Source organism: Cupressus sempervirens, chromosome 9 (genome assembly GCF_028749045.1).
Source record: "Cupressus sempervirens isolate cs-2001-9-10 chromosome 9, ASM2874904v1, whole genome shotgun sequence".
NCBI classification, from domain to species: Eukaryota; Viridiplantae; Streptophyta; class Pinopsida; order Cupressales; family Cupressaceae; genus Cupressus; species Cupressus sempervirens.
Window position 1 is genome coordinate 599,845,845 of NC_143126.1, and position 21,600 is coordinate 599,867,444.

Below are 21,600 nucleotides of genomic sequence, written 5' to 3' on the forward strand. Positions count from 1 at the left end.
GGAAGATACATCTACAAAATTAAATGAAACAAAATACAAATCCATGATTGGTAAACTATAGTACATTGTACATAATAGACTAGATATTGCACATGTTGTTGCTATAGTTGTAAGATTATGATCTAATCCAAATGAGACACAAACGACTATTCTGAAGAGTATATTCAGATACCTGAAAGGAACTAAAGATTTTCGCCTATGGTATAAGCAATAAGATGAATTTAATCTTAAAGTCTACGTGGATGCTAATTCGGCTAATAGTAATGATGATAGAAAAAGCACAAGTGGTGGAGATTTATTTTTAGGAGAAAGATTGGTTACATGGATAAGCAAGAAATATAGTTGTATTTCAAAATCTACTATTGAAACTGAGTATGTTGCTACTACAATCAAATGTTCAATATTAAATGAAGCTCAATAACTATTGGAAGTTATGAAAGAAGAGATAACTAAGCCTATTACTATTATTTTGATAGCACTAGAGCAATACATATATCAAAGAATCTGGTGATGCATGCAAAAAAAAGCATATATCAATAAAGTATCATTACTTGAGGGAGCAAGTACAAGAGAAACAAGTGAGTCTTGAATATGTGCAACATAAAGAATAAATTGTAGACATATTTACTAAATCATTACCTAAGGATGCTTTTGAGTATCTAAAAGGTAAACTAGGGGTCCAACCCTATCCAAAATTCACTAGGTGAAGATGCATGTTGCATCAATTAATGGATGAATAACAATATCTTTGTGAAGTTGACACAAGAGTTTACACTTTAGGAACACTTTTGAAGTTGTGACGATGACTGTAATGAAATTGATGCAAATTGTACATGCAAGGTACAAGAATAACTACAAGGCTTTGTAAGTTCTAAATTGGAACTTATAATGAACTTTGGCATTGATGTCAAAGGGGGAGAATATCAATGTTATACTAGGGGAGAGAAATATTGTACAAGTAAGGGATAAATATATCAAGAAAGAATATTAGTAAGGAATAATGTCCAAAGGGGGAGATGAGATTTAGTGAAGGGAGAGAATGCATATGGAGAGAACCAGCAAGGGAGAATATCAATAAGAAGGAGAAGAATAAATCAAAGCAAGAAGACAAAGTTAGAGTAAATGATGCTTCTACTAAACATAAGAAGATTGTATCCTAAGGAGGAGAAATGTTGAAATATTGAAGATAGTTTTCACTGAAGATGCAAACTGAGATACTGAGAACCCAATGATGTTTTATATTGGGAGAGAGAAATGTTGTATAAGTAAGGGATAAGTATACCGAGAAAGAATATCAGTAAGGAATTATGTCCAAAGGAGGAGACGAGATTCAATAAATGGAGAGAATGAATATGGAGAGAACTAATAGGGGAGAATAACAATAAGAAGGAGAAGAATAAATCAAAGCAAGAAGAGAAAGTTAGAGTAAATGATGCTTCTACTAAACATAAGAAGATCGTATCCCAAGGAGGAGAAATATTGAAATGTTGAAGATACATACCAAGATAATAAGAACTTGATGATGTGTTATATTACAAGAAAGAAATTTTGTACAAGTAAGGGAGAAGTATACCAAGAAAGACTAGTAGTAAATAATTATGCCCAAAGGGGGAGGTGTGATTCAATAAAGTGAGAGAATGAATATGGAGATAAATAGAAAGGGAGAATATCAGTAAGCAAGAGAAGAATAAAATTAAAGGAAGAAGATAAAGTCAAAGTAAATAACACTAATGTTGAATAGAAGAAGATCATATCCTAAGGAACATAAATGTTGAAGAGTGTTGCTATTGAAGATACATACCGAGATACAAAGAACTTGGTGATGAATACAAACAACTAAATAGTTATATTATTTTCAATGCACACATTTGATTATATTATGTAATGTTTTGTAATGTAAAATCATATGTTATGTGTTTCCATCAATGCCAAAGGGGGATATTGTTAGACCCAATTGATGATGCAATTGAGAATGTTATGAATGCATGCAAAAGAGTCATATCAATTGTTGTATTGTAATTTATGTCAATTCTTAGTTGATTATACATTATGCTAATTTAGTAGAGTGCTATATCAATTTGATTAATGAAGAGGTTTTGGAGAAACTATGGTAAAGACAAAGTTGATAAGTATGGTATTTGATGGGCACTTGAGTGAGTTGGACAATGATAGTGTAATGTTGGTTTGATTATTTTACAATCATGTAATATTATAATATAATGTGTTATACAAGCTACACTAAGTGACAAGGTTTAAGAAGGAAGACATTATACATTGAATGACTACATTGTTAGTTGAGTGTTTGGCAAATAAAGTGAAAATTTAGTGTTACCTGAGAAAGTTTGGTATTGACCAAGTGATGTTTTACTCAAGTGAAATGTTAAGTTCACTAAGTAAAAACAAGAAGAACACATTTGTATTAATGAAATCTGAAGCCGACTTTTGGTGGAAATAAAGAATGTTTGAGATGTTCAAAGGCACAAGTCAAAATTTGTTAGATGATCTATGACTCAAAAAGTATAATGAAGATTTGATGATGGAGATTGAAGAAGGATAAGGATGGACACAAAGTTCTCTTAAGATTCAAATTTCTAAGTGACTAAATGCAACAAACCTAAGATCGATGATTGCAATTAAGCGACAATAATTGGAAGAATATGGAAGCACAAAGACTACTATTCAAGGAGTAGTTGAATCAATTTTTTGGCTCCTAATATAATGCTAAGGAAGGATATCAAAATGAAAAGTTGTTGAAGCTAAAAGAAGATGGGTGAACCATACATAGAAAGAAAAGATCAAAGCATAAGTTAAATTAAAGAGTGAAAGAGTGAAGGTGTGAACTATCCAGTAAAGAAATCTGACATAGGAGATCAGAAAGAGACCAAGAAGAAAGGAGATCTAAAAAAGAAAGGTAGTGCTAAACCTAAAAAGTCAATTTATAATGTTACTTTCTAATCATTGTAGCAAAAAAGATCATAATCCAATGGACCTAAAAAGTAGGTGAGATCCTATATGGTAAAATCAATTAGTGATGTTTCTAAGTACTTAAGAGAAAGCCACTCTTCTTTTAGATGGGATCAAGGATTGATAAGGTCTAGATGATCTTTTGGTGTAAACCCTTTAATAAGGTCAAATTAATAATGTGTACATAAAACTTTAATCAGGTTGGCTCCTAGTAGAGCTCACTTTAGTGAAAATTTTGGATCGTCAGTCCCAGATGGTTTTTCCCTTGATATGATTTCTACATTAAAAATCTTGGTGTCAAATGTGTGATTGTTATTATGTTTCAAGTTGATTTTCATGTTATTAATTTTTTACTACAACTTGGTAACAACTAAGTTTTATTACTAATGGTTGGTGTTGTGGTCCCACAACACACACCCCATTCCCTACTACGAACCACCCCCCCAACCCCCCCCCACTTTTTTTCGAGTTCTCAAATTCATGATTTAGGATTTGAGAAAATGTTAGAGTCAAAAATTAAAAAAAGTCGACAACTAAAAAATCAGAAGAGGTCAAAAACTGTAAAATTAGAAAAGGTCGAAAACTAAAAAATCAGCAGAGGTCAAAAATTGAAAAATTAGCAAAGGTCGAAAAAAATAATAATAAATAATAATAAAAGGACCCACCTTTTCTTTTCTTTTAATTTTTTTTATTTTCCATCAATAGTCAATTAAATAGTAATTGGGTGCTTTTACATTTTTTTTTAGATTTTCATTATTTTTGAGCTAACTTGTTTCGTACTGGTTAAATGGCATCCACATCCGGAGAGAAAATGGCACCAAAGCCCATTATATTCAAGTTCCAAGGTGTACCATCAAAGTCAAGGTTCCATGATGATCATGTAGAAATAAAAAATACTAATTTGTGACACACAGACTTGGGAGAGTTCCTTAGAATTTGGAACAAATTCACTAAAAGATTAGCTTTGGTATTCGCCTTGATCCAATCCGGTTTGGTAAGTGTAGCTTCACACCTAGTATCAGTACAATCGACAAAATTGATTATGAAACTAACAAATCATTTTGTTCTTGAAGAGAGAGTGGTTAAGAGCGTAATGAGAGAAGTGGTCCTGGACTTCTAACCTAACAACATTGAGAGAGTCTTCCACCTCTCGAGGGAAAATCAATTTATCAGACTCTCCTATGAAGCGATAGAGAGATGGTATAGGGAGCACCCTAAAGAAGCATAAAAAATCATCCAGTCCTCATATCTCATTGTGAAAACTCCTTTGGGTAGGGTCACAGGAAAATTGGACATGACTAGAGGATACATGAAGGAAGATATTGGTTATTCTATCATCCTTTTGAGTAGAGTCATGGGTTTACTAGTAGCTGGCCACCTCAACGCTTTCATGCTCAACTTCATTGAGACAATCAAGACGATGAGGATGCCACTAGACTGGGCCACCACACTAAGTGAGAACTTGTGTGAGCAATTGGGAGTAGTTAAGGAAAAATTCTTATATGACTTCTTACATGATATATCTACTTGCAGCAAGGGCAAAAAACTACCTTGATTCGTACAAGAAAGGTAGTATGTAGGATCCTAATGCCTAGCCCTACATCATCTACCCTTAGCTGGTGAGGAAGAAGCTCTTGGCGTAAAGCAAGGAGTACAAACTTGTCAACGATGCATTCATTTTTGTAGTCATCCGATTCATAGAGGGAGATTATGCAAAGAGGTTATCCAATGAGGCAAAAGCACAGATAATAGCTCTCGGGGCCTACTTCATCCAATTCAAGACATTCACATACCTATGGGTAGCTAGTGCCACTATCAACCCCAAGAAGCTCCCGAGATATCTAAATAACAAACTGGTGTTATTGGAGATTACACATCAGATTGAATCTGTGTATGAGAGGGTGAAGAGATAGAGGAGACCCTGTTGGACATGGCCCCTAGTCATAGGAGCATACCATGTCAAATAGAAGAAAGATATTCCATCATTTGAGTGGGAATGAGAGAATTATCCCCTTGAGGAATATAATTCCCCTAGGCTCTATTTTGATAATATTGGGAGAGTGGAGTTTTTGGCTGGCAAAGAGTTCCACCATGAAGATGCCATTAAAGATCATTGGATGAATGCAACAAATGACTATGATGTTCGCATAAGAGACTATTGTAGGATGACTTTGTATCTAGAAAAGAAGGCTCTCAAGTTGAACATCTTGGAAGAAATAAGGCAATAGGATTCACAGGAGATGTTGGACCCCCTGTTCAACTTAGACAAAATAGGAGAAAGGCCCATCATGAATGCCGAGGTTGATAGGGAGGAGAGAAATGATATTAATCATCAGGAAGGGCACATAATCCAAATGACTAAGGATTGGATCAAGAAGCCTTTTCAGCTTGATCTGATACCTGATACTATGGTCTTTCATGCTCAAGCCCACCCTAAGAAAGGTAGAGGGAAGAAAGTCACAATTCTTACCTTTGTGGCCTAGTCTTCCACCAGGCCAGAGACAATATACCAACTTCATCACCTGGTTGGATACTATCATGCTATAGAGAGGAAGGGAAAAAATAAAAGGAAAAGGACCTCCCCTCAAAGGATTTAAATAGAACAGGGTGAAGCACAAACACCTTCCCAGCAATAGGAAGAGAGTGTACAAGGGTCTGAGGATACTAGTGCTTCCCAAGTCCAAGGTGACCCTCAACTGCCTCTCTTTGTGCCTAGACAATTAGAAGAGGGAGAGAGTTAGTAGGTTTCTATTCTTCCTTCGCAAGAAGAGCCAGCGTCCCCTTCTACCTCCACAAAACAAACGAGGATCAATATCTGAATGAAGAAAAGATAAAGGGTGACTAGGAGAATGGTGCCTTTTCCATCTATTCCTGAGACTATTCCAGAAGGAGAAGAAGAAGATGAAGAGGAGGAAGAAGAGGAGATAGATATAGAAGAATAGTTACCCTTGCAGAGAAGAACTTGGCTAGCTAGAGCCACCGAGCAAGCAAGGAGAAGAAGTACCACATTAGTATTGCCATCCACCTCAGTAGAACCATTGGAAGTCTCTTCTTTGGAAGATGAAGTACAACAATGGGTGGGTGAGTAGGGTGAAGAAGGTGATGAAATTTTCAAAATGTCAAAATTTGATTTTATGCTTGTTGGTATAGAGCTAGTTGCAGATAAGATCAAGGACACCCTTACAGGTGAACCTCAGATGTAGATGCCGCTAGACTAATAGGGTCCTAATCTTACTCCCTCATCTCCACCACAAATCATGGTGGTATATGTGGAAAACCTCGGTCCCTAAGATTATCAATTGAAAGAGACCATGATTGGGAGACCTACATAGGATACAACCTGATTGATGGTGACTTTGGGAATTAAGGAAATCTTTAGAAGCATGGAATACGAAGAGGTTGAACTCCAAGCAGTTTGAAGGTAGAATGAGATCCTGAAAGGATATTTAGCTGAAGTAGTTGGTCCTTTTGATCCTGAGCACCTCAAGGAGAAATTGAACACCATTCTTAGGGAAGGGGGAAGTGTATAGTCAGATCCATTTTTGAAAGCTTGTTAGCAATGGTGAGAAAGTTTTGAAGAGAAGGGCATTTTGATTATCCAAGGAAACCTAAAGTTACTACACGCCACACAGTAGAACATGAATAAAATGGTAGTAATTTTGAAGTAGGATTTTAGCATCATGGATGAAGTAAGGGCCTAGGGTAAGGACTTACAAATTTTACAAGCCATAAAGGGGCAAAGGTACAGAGTTTTGATAGATGTATATACAACATAAGAGTTAGATTTGATTGATGATTGGATGGAAAAGATCATTGACTACAATAAAGTAATGGAAACATTACATGAAAAGATCCATAGGCTCAAGGACCAAGCTTGAGAGTGAATTTTGGAAGTAGAAAAGCATTATAGTGATTCTTTTTTAGATATTTTGAGGATGAAGAATGAGAGAAGTTGTTACTTGTAGAGGCAGTGGTAGAGAATTTTGAGAAGATTTTTATGGAAGTTTCTGAAGACAAAGATATCTGGCAAGCCTTTAGGACTGAAGAAGCTTTGTTAGAATTGGATACCAAACTCGGGGATTTTGTTAACATGTGAATTGAGGTAGAAAATTATAGGAAAAAGGTTAAGGACATGTACAAGGCTTTAGATTTATTAGATGAGGCTAACATTACTGAGATTATAGAGAAATTCAAGGGCAAACATCCAAACATAGCTTTGGGATGAAGAAGAACAAAACCTAGATGCCAAAATTTCAATTTTGACACTTAGTAAAATTTTGAGATTTTGGACCATTTTGAGGTGCACAGCTCCGTAGGTCTGTAGTTTCATAGCTCTGCATGTGTGCATTTTTGAAAGTTCCACTTACAGTTGACTGCCAGTTCCAAAAATAGAGCTTTCCATGCATCGAAAACACATTCTAATAACAATTTAACTTCAACAAATGCTTTGTGAAGGATCAACTTCCAATTTTGGCACTTCCAGACACTTCCACTTTGACTTGGACCTTTTTTCTTCTTTCTTCTCTCATATTTCTTGGTTTTAAACATGTAAAAGGCTTATGCATTCAATTAATGGAGAAAATATGGATGGAGTCCTACTTAGCACCAATTAGATTGTAGTTTGTATATAATTAGTTTATTTTGTTAATTAAAAGCATTTTATTGTATGAAGAATATCTCTCACTCTCAACACAAATTGAGGAGATGATTTCTTATAAATACCCCATTGTAATATGTAAGGAAGGCCACCATTATTTTGCAATAAAATTATACTTTTGGTGCTCACATTTGGAGTGTAGTAATTCTTGCTTGAATGTGTCATATTTTTTGTGAATTTTGTTCATGGAATTGTGATTGAGCCAAAGGTTTATTTCTTTGTTTGTGGTTGTGAAATCTTTTAGTTCTGGTGTTTGCTATGGTATTTATGAATTCTGCTGACGTAATGAGCTTGAGAAGAAATAATTGAATTGTGCCTACATAACTTTTTGTCTCGCATGAGCACACTTTCTGTGGCCTTGCAATTTGATGAAGAGTGAAATATCATATGATCATGAAAGTTTCTCATCGATGATTGCATTAGTGGAATTGAGGAAGCGCTGCACCTACTTTCATTGGTTACCTTCCAATCTCTTCAAAAGCTTAAGTTGCAGAGGTGTTATTTTCTGTAGCTTATGTCTGTTAGGATTTCAATTTCACATCATTTTCTTTAAATTTCATGTTATTTGCTTTAAAGTTCTTGTTATCTACTTTATTAACCCCCTTGTTAGAATATCATTTCATACTAGCTGCACTGTTGGATTGCATTCATAAAAAATAGAAAAGTACAAAAACATAATTCCTTTTTAGTGTTATTTTGGAGATAGTGTGCAGATTCTTCATTTCATTCAAAATCAAAATGAACTTGCAAAGGCCTCCTCACGAACATTCACATTTATCTTCAACTGAGAGGATTTCAGTAGGTTGCAAGATCGCCCAGAACCTTGAAGTTGATCCTCGGATTAGCTTTTCAAGAGAGGAATTTGTAAGAGTTCCTATCATTTAGCATCATGGAAAATGACAACTCAATAGTTGGTAATAATAGAAATAATGAATTATTTTTTTTGGGTAATTTTATTATAAATGTTAATTAAGAATATGAATGATAACACTAAGTGAATTCTTTTGATGTCTATGAAGTTTTGTTTGGTATTGAAGTGTTTGAAGGTACTGTAGGATAACTGAACATAACAAATTCACCCCCCTCTTAGTTATCTAATAGGTTAATCATTTCTAAGTTGTCATTTCTAGAAGCCAAATATCTACTACTAACAAATTAGGTATATCAAGTGATCAGATTGAACAGATAGGTAAAATGATTAAGTGTTGGATGAACAAAGTAAAGTAGAGATAGTTTTTGTAACATGAGTACATGATAGCTTGGAAGAAGAATTTTAAAGCATTATTTACAAGATATCACCTAAAAGCAATCTTTTAGGTCTGGTGTTTGCTATGGTATTTATGAATTTTGTTGACATAACGAGCTTGAGAAGAAATCATTGAATTGTGCCTACACAACTCTCTATCTCACATGAGCGCACTTTTCATGGCCTTGTGATTTGATGAAGAGTGAAATATCATACGATCATTAAAGTTTTTCACCGACGATTGCATCTGTGGAATTGAGGAAGCGTTGCTCCTACTTTCATTAGTTACCTACCGATCTCTTCAAAAGCTTAACTCACAGACGTGTTGTTTTCTATAGCTTATGTTTGTTAGGATTTTAATTTTGTGTTATTTGCTTTAAATTTCATGTTATTTTCTTTAAAGTTCTCGTTATCTACTTTATTAACCCCCTTGTTAGAATAGGATTTTATACTAGTTGCACTAATGGATTGCATTCATAAAAAACATAAAAGCACAAAAACATAAAAGTAATAAAACATAGTTCTTTTTTAGTGTTATTTTGGAGACAGTTTGTAGATTCTTCATTTCATCCAAAATCAAAATGAACTAGAAAAGGCCTCCTCATGAACATTCAAATTTATCTTCAATTGAGTGGATTCCTATAGGTCACAAGATCACCTAGAACCTTGGAGTTGATCCTTGGATTAGCTTTTCAAGAGAGGAGTTTGCCAGAATTCCTGCCATTTAGCATCATTAAAAATGACAGGTTAACAAAGTGGTGCTAGAAGGAGGGCCGCACTTTTGATTCTCAGAAAAGGAAGGAAAATTTGCCAAAATTTCAAAATTTTGCACTTTTTGCAAAAAATCTGCGCTTCACACAAGTTCATAATTTTTTTTGAGTTTTGAGAAATTTAGGTGCATAGCTCCATAGATTTGCAGATCCACAGCTACATAGGTTCTTAGGTGCACAAAAATCTGTGGTGCACAAAATCTAGTGGTGTGAGAAAGTGTACTTCTGTAGAGGTTCACTTTTTCTAGAATTGATGCAAACTGGAGGGTTATGATCTAGAATCCCCATTTCAATGAGCATTGAGGTCTATGCCAAGTGTACACAAGTTTCTTGAGCTTACCCACTTCCAAAAATCATGTAGTGACAAGGGAATACCTTGAATTCAACCACTTCTATTCAAACTTTCATCATCTTCCTCAACTCCACCTCCATTCCAACTACTTGGTGGACCACCACATCTTCCAATAGTTACACCTCAAAAACCACCGTCAGGTCTGCCAAACCTTCCAATGAACTTTTTTGCAAATGTTGTAGACTCACCAATAAACTTAAGAGGTGCACTTCATGACCTCCCTAAGAATCTCGAGAAGTTTTGCCCAAGGTTCATCTATGGTGAGACACAAATTGCCGAAGATCACATCAAAGTATTCAAAGAAATTTGCAATCGCAAGCAGGTTGCTAATGAGGATGTGGTTCTTTTTTTATTCCCCTACTCATTGGGGGAAATTGCTTTCAATTGATATGTCAATTTGCCACCTATATGTATTGGAGATTGGGATACTTTCAAAAAATTGTTCCTAGAACAATTCAAAATGTTCATCAACCCAACTACGATACATCAACAATTCATATCAATTAAAAGGGATCCAGCTAACACAATTTCTTGCTTCAACCATCACTTTCATATGGCATATCACAAACTAGAGACTCCATACACTATACCAGTTGAAGCTGCTATTCAAATTTATCTGAATGCTATGGATCATCTTACTGCTATTTTCTTGAGAAGACTTCCTGCAGCAAATATTGACCCATTAGATAAAGTCTTTGTAGAGGAAATTACCTTCACTAAGAAAGCTAATTCAAATGGAGGAGGATTAATGCTTCTAGCTCCAGCTGTCACAATGATGCCAACATACCCTACCGAAATACCCACAATACCTAGTCAGTTCATACCTATGAACCCAATTCCATTACAATAGGCACCTGCTCCACAAAATCCCGCTCTAACATATCCAGGGTTTGAACCTTCGAAAGCTACCCTTTTTGAGCAAAAGTCAACATCATCCATTGAAGTACACAATGGTTTTGTTTCCAAATTTGGTCAGATGAAAAAGACTATGTCCCAAATGAACAACGAACTAAATCATCTAAGGTTATCGCAAGGATAGAACAACAACTTCCAAAGGAACAATGCTAGTCCTTACAATAACAATTATGACAATTGATCCCCAAATTCAAGATGTTATTGATATACATGTGGTTGACATTTCAGAGACGTATGGGTTGCTCCTGAGTAGAGAATGGACAAAATGCCTAAGAGGGTGGTTTTCTATGGATTTCACTCAGTTATGGTTACCATGGAAGGGATTGACCAATCAAATCAAGATAGATGCCAAACCCAAATTGAAAATGATGGTCACAAAATACAATGCTCCAAATGAGGTGGCATTCCTCCAATTAGATTTGGGCTCATACAAAGTAATGATATTTGATACAATCCACAATAAAATGCTAAGCAATCAAGATAAAGAATTCAATATATCAAACCCAAAGGATGAGATCATGATAAAATTCATAGATAACATGGTGACTAATTTGCAGTGCTTGGGAGAAGAAGCCGATCCTAGTATCTTACTTCTCCCCAGATTTTTCCAATTACACAAAGTGAGCCAGTCTGAATTTTAATGCTCATCATGCAAAGAAGTGATCGCAAGGGTGTTGACACATATCATACAAGGCAAGGATAACCACATTCCAAAAAAGGGACCCATGGGAGATCAAAGTAATATAAACTCAACTGAGTCAATAGAGAAGATCAAAGAAGAAATTGAAGATCCAGATTTATTATATAGTGATACCTCTTCAAATGGTGGAGGTTTGTCTTCTCCTCCCTTGGGGATGATCAAGATTCAAAGAAGAAGATGATACATGAAGGGCAAGGGGTGGACTTCATTCATTGTTCATCCTAAACCCAAAATAGATAGAATTAAAGAATTGATAGAGGAAATTCAAGACAAACAAGAAAAACATACATTTCCTCTAACAACATGTTACAAAGGGGAATCATCAAGTCCACCTTGTGAGAAGTTACAATGGGTTCCCAAGAAACAATCTTTTAACTCTCAGGTAAGAGAGAAGTTAAGAATGAACAAACACAAGGTTAAAAGGCCCAAGGAAGATCTAATTTGGACACTTTTCTTTGATGGCTTCATATGCAAATTAGGGGCCAGCACAGGTATAGAATTGGTTAACCCAAAAGGTAAGTCTTTTTACGCAACATATCAATTATAGTTTAGATGCACTAATATCACTACAGAATACAAAGTGTTGATCTGAGGACTTCTCTTTGCACTGGAGAAAGGGGCCACGACTCTCATAATAGAAGGAGATTCTCAATTGGTTATTCAGCAAGTAAAATCATTATACTCTTACAACAAAAAAAGGTTACTTTCTTATAGGAAAAGAGTATGAGATTTACTGGATGATTTTAAAGCTTTAAACATAAGGTCCATTCCAAGGAGGAAGAACATGGTGGCAGATGCTCTCATTATTTCAACAAGCGCATTACAAGCAATCACAAGAACAAAGTTGAAAAGATTTTTAGTAGAGTTTGTTGCTATCTTGTCTATTCTAGACAATATTACAAACTTTCATGTCTTTCAGGACAATCAACACATACTTGAATTTATCATGTGTAATGGTCACTTTAAAGGGCAAGAAATTGATGACAATCTGAATGACAAGTTTGAGGATGATGAACTTGAAGATGAAAATGGGATCTTGAATTTAAAGACTAATGGTTGAGTTAGAACGCATTTTTGATCTTGATGAATCAACAGTTGATAAAAGAACAATCCAAGAAAGGGGGATCAAGGAGTGTGACGAATACAACTTAGGAACTGAAGAAGATCCGAGGATGGTTTGAATAGGGAAAGCATGTAATACACAAGAAAGGGAAGAAATGCTTAAGTTTCTTATTGAGTATAATGATGTTATCACTTGGAGCTACAAAGAATTAAAGACATATGACCCCAAGATTATAACTCATGAAATTCTATTGAAACTAGATGACAAGCCTTTTTGGCAAAGACAAAGGCTTGTTAATCCTATCATTAAACCACTGATAATGAAAGAAGTTAAGAAGTTAATAGATGCCAAGATCATATTCCCCATCCACCATTTTACATGGGTCACTAATTTGGTTCACGTGTGGAAGAAGACTAGAGAAATTCACCTTTGTGTTGATTTTCATAACTTGAACTTGGCATCTCAAAAGGATAATTATCCTCTACCCTCAATTGATGACGTTCTACAAATTTTAAATGTTTCAAAACTGATGTCTTTCCTAGATGGATATTCAGGATATAATCAAGCGATGGTTGAAGAAGACGATCGACTAAAGATAACTTTCACAACTAAATGGGCTACTTTTTCCTATAGGAGAATGCCTTTTGGATTGATTAATGTAGGGGCTACATTTTAGCAAGCCATGGATGAAACTTTTAAGGGATTGGTAAATAAGTGTATAGTCATCTACATGGATGATTTAACCATGTTTTCAAAAGATCGAAGCACTCACATTCTTGATTTAAGGCAAGTATTCAATAGATGTCGTAGGTATGACATATCCCTCAATCCCAAAAAATGTTCATTTGGGGTCACTAAAGGAAAAATCCTAGGTCATATCATTTCTGAAGCTGGGATCTCGATCGATCTTGATAGATTTGAAGCTATTCTAAAGTTTTCACCTCTCGATAGTCGAAAAGAACTCAAGTCTTTCTTTGGGAAGATAAATTTTGTGCGAAAATTCATAAAGCAGATTTGCAGAAATAGTCCATCCCCTTAATGATTTAATAAAAAAGGGGACTAAGATAGAATGAGTTCCAGAGATTAAGAAATTATTCAAAGATATCAAAGTGGCTATTGTAGACACCTAAAAACCTTTAGAAAATAAAGTATTTTTATTTTCTGAAAAATTCCTGATGACATCATCATTTATTAATTAATTAATTTTTATGCCATTAAATCCCTTTATCTTAATTAAAAATATTTAATTAAGGAATCCCTCCCAAAAATGTTTAAATCTTATTTAAACATTATTTCCTTATTTATTAATTATTTAATTAATACATTGACCAAAAATCCAAAAATAAATAAAAAATTTATATTTTGCCCAAAACTTGGCCAATTTTCTTAAGATCACTAACCTCTTCCAAAATCTTCTAATCCTTCTTTAATTTTGATTAAAGGCTAATCCCATCATTTCCTACCCCTAATCCCAACTCAAAATATTTAATTAAGATTAAATATTAATCCTCATATTTATTAAAAAAGTTCTAATAAATATCTCCTCAACCCAAACCCTTGAAATAAATAAAACTTTATTTATTTCCTAAAATCTAATTTATCCTCATCCTAAGAAGTTCTAGACTCTTCTAGAAAGTCTTTATCCTCATCCTAAGAAATTCTAGACTATTCTAGAAAGTCTTTATCCTCATCCAAAGTCTAGAATCTTCTATAAGATGTCTTTAAACCTAATCCTAATCCCCTCCTAACCTTGTCACATTCCCTAAACATGGGTTAAAACTTACTAACCCAAGCCAAAGTTAACAAATATCTCTTCCTTCACCCACCCTCATTAAATGCCATCCACTTTCCTATCCCTAAGCTAATACTAAACCATCCTAATCCATCCTCTAATCATTTGCACAAGCCTAAGCAAGCTTAAAACCCTCCTAATCAAGCCCAAGTCGAAATTGCTCTCATCTCCCTCAAAATATCTCAACCATAAAACTTTATGAAGCCCACTAGGCCATAAATGACTCTTCCAAGCCCTTTTATTGCTCTTACAAGCCATTATGAGGGTCTTTATGAAGATTTTATCCCTTGAGCCTCCTTTGTTGACTCATCCTTCCCCTTTCCTCCATCCTCTCACCTTGTGACATGTGCCACTCCTTGATTGGCTGTAAGGAAGCACAATCCATGTGCTCTCCTCTCATGCAATCTGAGCCCTCCATGAGCTTTTCCCTATCCTTGCATCTTAGCCCTCAAACCCTCAAGCCTCTTGCCTATTTAAGGAATCCTCTCCCAAGCCATTTTAACACAATCCATGAAGTAAAGTCATAATGCCATTTTAAGAAGCCATTTTACATCAAAACCATACACTCACACCCATATTCCAACTCCATTTGAAGCCCTTTTTGAAGCATAAGCTTGAGCATACATCCTATCTATTTAGACAAAGCTACTCAATAAGAGATCTTCTCATTGAGAGAGCCCATTAATGGCTCATATTCTCAATTGAGAGCTCATCTTAGTCTATCTTGAAGTTTATGAATTTTGTTTAGTTTGTAGAACCTTTATTTAAATTTGGTTTCTATTAGCATACTAACATTGCTCATATACATTTTGGCATGCCCGGTGGGACCCCGCATGGGTCATCTTCATTAGCTTTTTTAGTCAAGTTTTGTATGTCATTTGCTAGTTTTGGCTAATTTTGCTTGTTTTTGTGATTGGTAGGATTCTATAAATTGGTTTTGTAGGTCCACATGAGCATGAAAAAGATAAAGGAACTCATAGTCTATCTCATAGTATTTGCAGATTTTTCAAGCTTATAGGTGGACAAAGCACTTGGAATTCTTCTTCCTCTTCTTGTCTATATTCTTCTTATTCCATCTACTACTTCTTCTTGTGGGAGATCTTGGCCATTTTTTTTTAAAGGAAGCAAAATCATACACACTTCTTTTTAGTGCTTAAAAATGAACCCCCAAATCATACTTAAATCCATTAAAAAATTAAAAATTTGCAAAAAACTAAAAATCTTTTAACAAGTGAAACTAAACCAATCCAATCATTTGCATCCTTGCAACATCAAGGTTTTAGATGCATTAATGCAAAGTTAGGAACACTTCATTTTTTGGGAATTTAAAAAGAACTTCAAGTTTCCATTTCAAAAGGTTCAAAATCAACACTAAGTGAAAACTAAAATCTAAATCAAACTCAAAGCATCAATCAAGGATAAAATGAACCTCATTTGCAAATATTTTAAAGTTCTTGTAAAAATCTCATGAAAATTAAGAGTCCTAAATAGTTGCAAAAAATTGTCCTAAAAGCTTTGTTATTTGTTCCAAACAAATGTCTTGTTGCAAAATCTTGAATGTTTCTTAGGTTTTTCATGCATCAAAAAAAATCTAGGAATATCATTTTTGGGCTTAAAACATGCAAACTAGAACACAAAATCTTGAATTAAAAGCAAAGTCCAAAGAGTCATTTTCACTTTTGAGTCCAAACCAATCTTGAATGATCTAAGGTTAAAAGAAAGCACTTCAAAGTTCTTAAAACAACACACAAAATCTCAATCTTGAATGCTCAAAGGAAAAAAATTGAATGTTTAATCACTTGTCTTTGAATGCATGTTGTTAAAATCACTCTTGAGTGCCATGGATTAAAATCAAGTTTCATTTTTTTATTTATGAATGCATGATTAAAACAACAAATCCAATCTTGAATGCCATAGATCAAATAATCATCTTTTGGAGCATAAAAAGAATCCACATTTTTGAAATCTTCTAAGTTATAAAAACTAATAAAGATGCTTTGAGTAAGTTTGTAGTTGGACTCACCCTCTTTAATCACCCATCAATTTAACCATTGGTTGCAATCTTAGCGCCATCTATGGGGATGGGTCTACTTAAGAGGGTGTTAAGTGTTCCACAAAGATCAAAATCCACTCACTTGGGTCTTTAGTGGTTTTTCTAAGTTAGAAAAATTCTTGAATGCACATTAATCTCGCTCACACTTCATTTGGGCATAAAAATTGGACAAATCTTGACGTGGAGGGCCTGCGAGCATGCACTTGGCAATTGAGTTTCACACATCTTTGTTTTGGGCTTAAAACAAACTCACACTCGATCTTGAATGCCTAACAATCAATGAAAATTACATGGTTTGGATGCATTTTCAATGATGCTCACATTTCTTATGTTGACAATCTCTCGACTTTCATTATGTTGATGATGCTGTCAAATTGGAATGAACATTGTATGCCATAATCACAAGTGTCTTCAATCACAGCTTACAAAATCTAAATCATCAATTGGAATAAATGTGTGTCTTTTAAAGCCCAAGATCATGTATGTGGTCTTGTTTTACACTTTTTAGGAGACCTGCTTGGGGATTTCATCACCCCTTGGGATGACCTCAACTCCAGTGTTCTGGCGAAGTATAAAAATTGGTAGGTGTATCCAAAGACACCTCTCTTGGAATCAAGATTTTGTCACTCAGGCTAAGCCTCAAGGAACTTTATACCCTTGAGAAGTGAAAGAGGAGAAGTGGGTTACCACTCCTCTCGGCTATGCGACATCTTTTTGGTTTCATCTATAGATTTGGGCCTTACGTACCTTGCGTATATCAAGGACTCCCTAGCTAAACCAAATTTCATCCTTGTAGAAAGCTTCCTAGGATGTTGGTGTGTTTGACGTGCTTGCTCCAAAATTTTGTCTGCTTGTTTGTTCATAGCTTTTGAATGAATGCTTGCCAACTTTGGTCAAAGTCCCAAAAAAAAAGTAAAAATCTCCCAGCTCAAGGCATACTTAGCGTAGTCACTGCCTCATCAGAAAATCATCCAAGCTCCCCCGTTGCAATCAAATCTATCTAGTTCCTTGCTTTAGAACAATTCCAAATCCAAAGTCTCTCCAAATCATCCCCCCCAGCAAGCTAGAAACCCAATCCAAAATCACACCCAAGCCTTTAGAGAGTTGTTGTCATTCTGCTAGAATTTGCTATCCAATCAATTCGACCAATCCACCAGCCTCACCAAGGTTATCCCTTTGACAGAGCCTTGTCTAGGGTAATCTAGCTTTATCACTTGTTATCCCTCATCACCTTGAGCTAAAGGTTGGGATCCACAAGTGGTCAATCTCATGTCATACCCATAGGATCATTGGTCTATCCTTCAGTTGACACAATCTCCACCAATCCAGTGCATAGGAAAGCAAAACTCTCACTTTTTGACAGCATGCCCTTGAAGTCTTCCATCCACAGGAAAGCCAACAATCTCCAACCAATCCTCCTTAGGTCTATCATATAGCTTTGACTCTCCCTAGGAAATCCTTCATTAGCCAATCCAAAATCTGTACTTAATCCAAATCCAACCATGAGCTTCCATGTTCATCCATATGCAAGACCCCATCCCCATCTGACTCATCATCAAAACATGGAATCCCACACCTATCATGATGTGTTTGATCATATTGTCCTTGCTCCCGCCACCTCTTATTCTAATGATGATGAAAATCTTGTTGACTATGATGGGTATATTAAAAGCCTTAGAAACATTCCCCCAAGCATCCCACAAAATCCATGCATTATTCCAAACTATGTAGTCATGCCATCTGATATTCCAGCTTCTCCTCCATCACCCAATCAACCAAGATTCCAATCTTCCACCCTCATCACACTAGCTATTCCTATCAATCCACCACCTCCACCTCCGACACATGAGTCTCCAAGGAATCTCCTAGAGGAAATACAAGAAAAAATACCTCCAACAGTCGATAAGCCATGTCATCTAATCCAACCATGTGAAGTAGTTAGTGATGAAGCTTCCCCATCTATAATATCACCTCCATCTCCCATAGCTACCATCCCCATACCATCCATCAAATTGCTTAAAATCCTTCCACTTCCCACAAGCGTCAAAATCCCACCACCCATCGAATCGCTCCAAATCCCATCCACATCTCCTCCTCCAAGCATTATCCAAATCCCATATAATGAACCTCATGCATCCACTCGCATCCATTCTTGTCAAGATCTTGTCCAAAAGCATGTTGAAATATCCTCCGACAGAATAGAAGATCTCACCATCCCACTTATTCCCCTACATGATCCACTTTTACCATCCCCTCCATATCTAAATCCTACCATCTTACTTACTCCATCTCAATATCCCTTTCCCTCAACCCACCCAACTCAAGATCCTATCCTCCCATCTCCTTTGCTTCATGATCATACATCTCCCATAATCCATGATGATAGATCCATCGAAAAAGAACTAATTATCATATCCGAAGCTCCAACTCCTTCAACTAGTAATGGACTCACATCTTGTGTTCCAAATAATGAACATCATATTGAAAAAAGAAATGAAAATGTATTTCTAGATGTTGGTATCCCTGCTATTCTGGCATGGTCCCAAGTCCTTCCATCTCCACCCCAAAGTTCCCATCCATCTTATTCCGCATCTATTTTGGGACCTCATCCTACTCCTTATCTCCAACCCTCCATTTTGGGTCCATATATCCCTTATCTAAATCCCACACCCTTTCCATCCATTTTGGGTCCTTACATACCTAATATGAATCCTTTATCCCCTCCATCTATTTTGGGACCTACACCTTCCCCGTTTCCATCTATTTTGGGCCCATATCCTTCCTTCCCTCCGTCCATTTTGGGCAATTATATCCATCCATATCCTATGTTCCAATCTATCCTTCCATCCCCTCAAATCCACTAGCTAGATCATCAAAGGCACTCACCCTTGAATCTCGTCCATCCTTTAAACCCTATCACTCCATCAATTATCCCTCCATCTCCTCCATGCTCTTGTTCCCATCCCATGGCTAATAGAAGCATATTGGATGCCAAAATACAAAAGCATAAATCCAAAAATCCACAAAAATCCAAGTCTCAACATGTCCCTTCTAAAATACATGTTCAAAACAAGAAACATTTAATCCCAATCAAAGAAAAAGTCAAGAGGCCACAAAAGCCCAAGCTAAAAAAGTCAAAAATCATGTGGATACCCAAGATGCTCATAAAAGAAATGCATCTCAAAGAAAAATCTCAATTGGCATCCATTCATGCTACTCAAAAAGGCTCATCCATCCATCCTTCATCCAAATCCCCATATAAGCATCCTTCATCCCCCCAATCCACTTTTAGTCCATATGCTTCTTATCCTAAATTTCCCATCCTCCATCTTCCAACTCTACTTTTAGTCCTTATCTTTCTCTTCCTCCATTTTCTCCTCAACCTCGCTCAAAACCATCTTTCCCACTACTTTATCACCTCTCAGGGTGTGTACCAATGATGATCTTTCCATTTTCCTCATCCATTTACCCACAAGCCTTATGTCTTTGCATCCATTATCTGTCAAACTCCCACCCACCTTCCACTTGTTCAATCCAATCCTTTTTTATCCATCCTACCAACATATATGAGCCAAAAATAGCTAAAGAAAGCCAAAATCATTCCAGCTAAGTCCAAAGTCAAAAAGTCAAAAAAAGAAAAAGAAAAATAAAGCGTCCACTGGTGAAAACTTGGCAATTCAAGTGCCTTGGACAAGTACCATGATGAGAACTTGGCAAACAAGCGTCATGTGTAATACCGCCATCCCCAACTTAGCCTATCACCCTCATGCTTTTGGTCATCTCTTGACATCCAACTCCATCTTCCAATCTATCCACCTATCCTCCACCCTCCATCTTCCATCTCACAACATCCACTTATCTCCTGCAGCTTTAGCCAACCATCCCAGCTATCATCCATCTCCCTAGCCCCTTCAACTTTTTCCATCCTAGCTTCAATCCTATCACATCCATCATAAGACCTCCTTTCGCATGTTATCTTCTGATTGGGGGCACTATATGCCTTGGAGATCTTGTCTTGTCCATCCTCCTTTGTCATTGGTATCTAGCTCTAGGCTATCCTCATGCAAACCTAATGTCATCTCTTTATATCCATCATAATCCTAGCTATCTACCATCCTATCCAGCCATCTCATCTTGCTCCTCTAGCTATCCTTGGTCACAAAATCTCTCATCATCATTGGATGCATCTTGCCAAATCCATATCTTTCGCTATCACCCCACCCTTAGCTTTCGCATCTTGCACAACATCGAACCATCCTGCTATCCTATCATCTTGAGCTTTTGCTTACTTGTAACTATCTTGGTCAGCTTCAGCTTGTAAATATCTTGGTCCGTCAGCTTGTACATCCTCTTTAGCTTAGTACCATTGTATCTATCCAACTTTTGTGTCAGTTCCTCCTTGATCAACATCTTGCACACATCGCACATCTTGGTTAGCTATTCCAATGCATCCTTTAGCTAGATCTCCTGTCACCAAAGTATTATCCTTCTTAGTTCAGCTTGCCAGATGCATCACTCATCTAGATCCATTAGCTTAGGTGCTCTCTGATAGATCCTTGCAGGATATAGCTTTCCTCATGTCTGATCTTGGTCTGTTAGTACCTTGTCCTACCCATCTTGTTGGCAAACAATTCTCTTTTGGATTTTCACTTTCTTTCGATTTGGAATCTTCCCTTTTGGGTCTTGAAGTATCTTTTTCAAGCAATCTTTTTTTTCCCTCCTCAAAGTTGCCATGATCTTCCATATCATGGTATACTGCGAATGGGGCAATCTGGGCGTAAGGTCTTGATCAAGTCTTTTGTTTGTTTTTCTTTTCTGCTTGTGGGTTACCCAGTGTCAGTTCCACTCTAATTCTTTCGAGATTCATGTGTGATGCTGGGGCAATCCTTGTGTGTTTGTTTTGAGTCAGTCGGTCAGTCCTCTGGACAGTTGGTGAAAAGGCCTTGATGTTCTTGATAACCTTGGCAATTAACCAACAGTCCTATAGAAAATCTAGTGCTCAACTACCTTGTGGTACTTCTCTTTGAAGTATCCCCTTGCTCAAAAAAAAAAAAGCTTCAATGGTTTCCCTTCATCTCCATTATCCCC